Below are 5,701 nucleotides of genomic sequence, written 5' to 3'. Positions count from 1 at the left end.
GTGTGTGTGTGTGTGTGTGTTCCTATGGCCTGGCAGGAGGAAGGGACTACCAGGCTTTGTGTCCAGGCTCAGCCCAGGGCTTGGCACATAGTAACTGCTCAAGAAATATTTGTGCACCAACTAATGACCCATCAGGGCTGCGTTCTTGGAAAAAAGAGAACGAGGCTGTGCCTCTGGGAGTCAGTACCCTTCCCTGAACTGCCACATCCCACAAAGGGGGGGAGTCTCACAGAAAGCAGCTCCCACACTCAGCCGGATCCCCAAGGCTGCCCTTGTCATTAGGAATGAGGTTCACACGACAGGCTAAAAGCTTGCGGTCCTGGTGGCCACACCCCCACTGGAAGTCACACTGCCCTGCACAGAGGGTCAGGCCATTCTGCCCCAGGGGACGTGCAAGCCTCATTCCACTGTCCTTCACTCTTAAAATAGATTTAAGGCCACCCTGCAGGGGAGGACCGCTGCAGTTTCAGAACTGGAAGGTCAGAGCCTGACGGTCCTGAATCCCTGTGGGGTCGAAGGGGGCTGAGGCCGCTTGGTGGGGCATCAGCGGAACAGGCAGGCCTCTGGCTCCCAGGTCTGATTCTATCCACCGTCTCCCCATGGGACCTCCTGTGTTGTGAGAATGTGAGCCCGCCCAGCTCACCATTTGAGGCCATGTATTCGGAGCGAGGTGTTAAACTGGGACTTCCTGGGGGTGCCTGGGTGGCTCAGTTGGTTGGGCATCCCACTTGGGCTCAGGTCATGATCTCACGGTTCCAGAGTTCGAGCCCCGCGTGGGGCTCTGCACTGACCGTGTGGAGCCTGCTTCGAATTCTCTCTCCCTTTCTCTCTGCCCCTCCCCCCACACTCACTCTCTCTCAAAATAATTAAACAAACATTTAAAAACACCAAACTGGGACTCTCTTCTTTCTCTCCAGCATCAACGTCAATAATAGTACAAGCAGTAACAACAGCCACTATAATTGACCTGCACCGTGTGTAAGACACTCAGTGTAACTTGACTTATTCTCACAATGGCCGTATGACTTGGTAACAGTATCATCTCAGTTCACAGATCAGGAGCCAGAGCGGGTGAGGGGTGTGCCTGCGGTCTGAGTAGAGATCTGAACTCAGGTCCGTGGAACACTAAAGCCAATGCCCTCACCCACCACCAGGCTCGGGCCGCCCCTCCGTCCTCCCGCCGGCACCGGGGGGGAGCCTGGACCAGACCTCTGGGTCCCGTCCTCCTTCCCTGCCTGGACCAGACCTCTGGGTCCCGTCCTCCTTCCCTGCTCCTTGGCCCCGCAGGGTCAGTGCCTGAGCAAACCACTCAAGGCTTCTCTTAACATCCCCTGGTCCCGACGAGCCGCCCCGTCACTCAGCGACTGCCCGGGCTGGCTGCCTGGGTCTGAGCCGAGGTGCAGGGAGGGGAGAGCCGCGTGAGCGTTACAAGCGCTGCCCTGTCAGGGGCCTTTGTCTCTCCCATAATTGGGACCCAGACGTCTCTCCAGGCCCCTGAGACCCGGCGAGGCTGTGGGCCAAGTCCCTGGCAGAGCAGCCGGCTGAGGACGCTGAGTGGAAGCAGATGTGCCCGGGGCCACGTCTGGCCTGGTGCCCGGGGAGCCCTCGGAGCTCCGGAGCTGGGAGGATGATCAGTTTTTAGAGCCGAGGGGGGCTGAACACAGGACAAAGCAGCCTCAGAGCCAAATATTTTCATCTGTCTGGTTAAAGAAAGAAATCCAATCTTCATTTTTGTTGTCTATACCAGAGCCGGTGCTGAGCCAAAGGCCAATTAGAGATTGACCTTACGGAGCGGGAGCCTGGGCCCATGGCAGGGACTTGCCCAAGGTCACCCCACACCTTGTGGACTATGACACATGATACAAATTAGGGTGACGATCGGGGTCCCCGACCTTCCTCTGGCAAGGTACTCATGAACATCTTTCTTGTCTGGCCTGAATGTGGGCCTCAGAGCCATGAGGTTTTCCAGAAGAGACACCTGCCATTCTAGGAAGGGGGAAGATAGCTAGTGTCCCCCTGTTTAGTCAGGTTAACTCCTGCTCCAAGGCCACAGGGCCTCCTTAACCAGCTCTGCACTGTGACCGGGAACCCTGGGTTCAAGTTCTGAGTCTGTCTCTGACATGTTGTGTGACCTTGTCAAGCTGCTTCTTTTCTCTGGGCCTTAGTTTTTTCATCTGAAAAATCGGGTAATGGTATACTAAGGTCTTCTAGACAGCAGAGGGTATATTTTGAAAATCTGGTCCCTTGTCCTTTTCTTGAGAGCTTCCAAAGCCAACCCTCTGAGATAGCAGGAGCAGTATTAACCACTCTCTGGAAGGGAACTGACAGCTCAGAGAGGTGAAGTGACTTGCTCAATGACACACAGCATCCACAAAGCTGTGGGACTGGATGGAGGTTTCTTGATTTCTAGCTCTGTGGTCATCTGCTCTCCAGGAGACCACTGCTCTCCCTGCCAGATCACACAGGGACAGTAGGGATGGCCTTCAGCTCTGAGGTCCTCCACCAGCCCTCATGGGGGAGCTGAAAATGACGGGAAGGGTCAAAGCACTGAGGATTGCTCCACCTTCCTAATAAAAGCGGCTTCAGAGGTTCAACACGGTGCTTGGCCTTCTACCCTCGTCAGCACCCCTGTTGGAGAGTGAGGTCAGCTGGCCTCTGCTTGGACCGCTTCCGGACAGGGAGCTCACCGCTTCCTGGGGCAGGTTAGCTAGGGTTGTGAGAAAGCACCCTCCACCTGACTCCTTGTCAAGGCCTCTCCCGGAAAGAGGCCCGTCTGCCGCTGCCTTGCTCCGAGAGCTGAGGAGTCTCCAGCAGCCCCCTCACCAGGCTCCCACTGCTGGAGAGCCCCCTCCCCCGAGGCTGGGGCCGCCCTGCCGCAGGCAGGAGGGAGCCGGCCTCTCTCTGCCCCTGGCAGCATGAGAGGAACCTGGGAGCCCTTTGGCAGGACCTCGAGGGGGAAGGCCCGAGACTGGTAGGACGGGCCAGCAGAAGACTCGTTGGTCTGGAAATGAGAACACCTGAGTCTGTGCAACGCTGAATCTGCCAGTAACTTGCTAGGTAATCTGGGATGAGTTGTTTTGCTTCTCCTGGCCTTCGTTTTCTCATCTGTAGAATGAGGGACGTTCATAACCCCTGACCAGCAGGGCCCATGGGGCTGGTATAAAACCTGATGGGAGGGGTGGTTGGAGGTGAGACCTTTGCACACGCAAGCACTCGGCACAGGTGAGGATTGTGCAGAGAGAAATCATCTCCAGGTGTGACTCTGGACAAATCTGAGCCCCTTCGGAGGCTGTGGGCGGGTCCTCAGGCAGGTGTACCCGTGACCTTAGGACGCCTGCTTCACAAACTTCACAGACCACTGGGTCCTGGGGCTGCGCCATGGGACAAGGGACATGGGGCCGATAGGGCAGGAAGCTTATTCCCTTCTGTTGGCAATTCAAAACAGTTTTTAACATATCGAAGCAACCATGGATACGTTATGAAGCAGAAGGAGGACGTGGTGGACAGACGGAAGCTAAAACCTGAGGCTGAAGACCCTTCAAGACAATGGTAGGCTTTGCCCTGCCTGGCTCTGCCCTGCTCCCTCCCCGCCCCCACTGCCATCCCCCCCCCCACCCCCCCCCCCCGCTGGTGCCTGTCCCATTTTCTTTCTTTAGGAGCGGGACCTTCAGGGAGAAAGTTTGTGTGGCCCCAGGACCGCACAGTCAACCCAACAAAATCAAATTTCTGATTAACACACACCCCTCCAGGGCCCTCCTTTGTCAACGCCACTCTTCTTGTTCATTACCGACGTGCCATTGAGAGGTCTTGGCTAAATGTCCGAGCTCATTTCCCTTCCTTAGAAATGATAGTTGCTGTCATCACCATCATCGCCTTCTGGCGCAGGCAGGTATCAGAATCCGCTTTTCAGAAAAAGCCAGACCTAAGCAATGAGTCTGTCTGACCCTGGTCTCACCTGGGAAGGCTGGGGCTCAGAGAAGCTCGGGGTGTTCCCCAGGTCATTCCTCAGACAGTCGCAGGGACACAGATCCCCTGGGACCTTGCTGGACGCAGGTTCCGACCGCAAACCAACATGCATTTCCAGTACTTTCCCCGGGGCGAGTCAGTGCTGCTGGTTCAAGGCCACCCTTGGGCCCCGCAGCCATTCAGTGACTGAGCTGGGGCTGGTGCCTGCCCACCCTCCTTGCACCTGCCTGCGGTGTGACCTGAAAAGCACTGAGCCTGAGGGCAGGCTTAGGCGGTGCTGCATCCCAAAGAAGCCAGGTCTTCTCTGTCTGTCTGAACAATTAGAAGATTTGTTACAAGACTGTAACAAGAGGCTAACATACTGTAGCCTCCAGTGGGATCAGTGATGCAGACAAGAATCATCAACAAGTGCTAGGACCACAGGGTAAGAGGCATCGGGTGGCAGGTGCTGGGAGACCTGGCAGTCCCCACCCTCACGGGCCATCAGGCTGGACCTTGGCCATGGTGAGATACCACCCTTGCCAGAGATGTTTGGCCTGAGGCTAACATGGGAATCTCGTGGCACCTTCCGCAGGACATCTGGCCTGGGTTCTCCAAAGGATCTAGGACCATGAGGAACAAAGTAGGGGAGACATCACAGCCCGATGCCATACGCCATGTTTGATTGGATCCTGGACTGGGAAAAAATAGAAGCCACACAAAGAACGTTTGGGAGGCCACCAGGGAAACATGATGTTAGGTGTTAGGTGTTCGTGTTGTTCGTGTTAGGTGATGTTGCCCAATTAATGCTGGTTATCTCCGATGTGGAGCTGGTGTGGGATTGTGGAGGGGAATGTCCTGCTCTGGGGACACACACCCTGCGGTGTTCGGGGATGGGCTATCATGAATGCCCACCTTCCTTTTGGATGGTTGGCAAAAGTGAAGTGTGTGCGTGTGCGTGTGTGTGTGTGGAGAGGGAGAGGGAGGGGGACATCCAGAGCCAGCTGGCCACACACACATACACACAGAGGTGGAGAGGCCGTGGCGAGATGTTCACAGTCGGTCATCTCAGCCATTCCATGCGTTTAGACACGTCTCCAGATAAGAACGCAGGAATCGATGGAAAAGAACAAAACAGGCACCGAAAAGCCATAAATCCTGACTGAAATCTCTCGGAGAGAACTACAGACAAGACTTAAGACTTCTCTCCTGTGACAGATAAGTGTCTTAAATATCCTCTCCACCCATCTTCTCTGCAGAGTCTCACTTATTATGGAAACGGTTTCCTATAAAATACCCCCTGCCTCTCTTTTCGAATCCTTCTTTTTGAAGGTTAGATGCCCGCGTGTGATGTTTCACTCTGGTATCTACATACTTGGCCAAGTTGCTTAAAAAAAAAAAAAGAAAAATCCTTCTGTGCCTCCGTTTCCTCATTTGTAACACGGGAGAGAATATTACTACCTACCTACAGTGTTGTCGTGGGGATTAAATATAACGCTCCTGGAGCACTGGGCTGACAGTCAGTGCTTGATAAATGACATGACTGCCCACGGCAGGTTGTCTGGCCCCAGCCCCAGGCTTCGGGAATGCTCACTGGAGCGAGGGCTGGCCCCGACTGTGGCTTCCCCGGCGTCTCTGTCTGTCCATCTCACTGCCGGCAGCCGGACATCGGCACTGTTCTTCCTTGGTCTCCTCTTCTGGCACGTGGGACAGTCGCCCGGAACGCCCGCTTCAGGGCTGGGCATTGCCACGTGCC

General features: G+C 55.4%; 1 long non-coding RNA gene across 1 annotated transcript; it reads left to right on the top strand.

Annotated features, from left to right (window-relative positions):
- The first annotated feature begins 2,727 nt into the window (after positions 1 to 2,727).
- Positions 2,728 to 5,193, top strand: LOC131490838 (uncharacterized). Its single transcript, XR_009251236.1, has 3 exons — positions 2,728 to 3,057; positions 3,446 to 3,549; positions 4,541 to 5,193. It is a non-coding gene; the product is annotated as an uncharacterized LOC131490838 (long non-coding RNA).
- Positions 5,194 to 5,701: the final 508 nt, after the last annotated feature.

This window comes from Neofelis nebulosa, chromosome 12 (genome assembly GCF_028018385.1).
Source record: "Neofelis nebulosa isolate mNeoNeb1 chromosome 12, mNeoNeb1.pri, whole genome shotgun sequence".
Taxonomy (NCBI): domain Eukaryota; kingdom Metazoa; phylum Chordata; class Mammalia; order Carnivora; family Felidae; genus Neofelis; species Neofelis nebulosa.
Note: the sequence above shows the minus strand (reverse complement) of the source record. Positions and strands in the feature narration are given on the sequence as shown.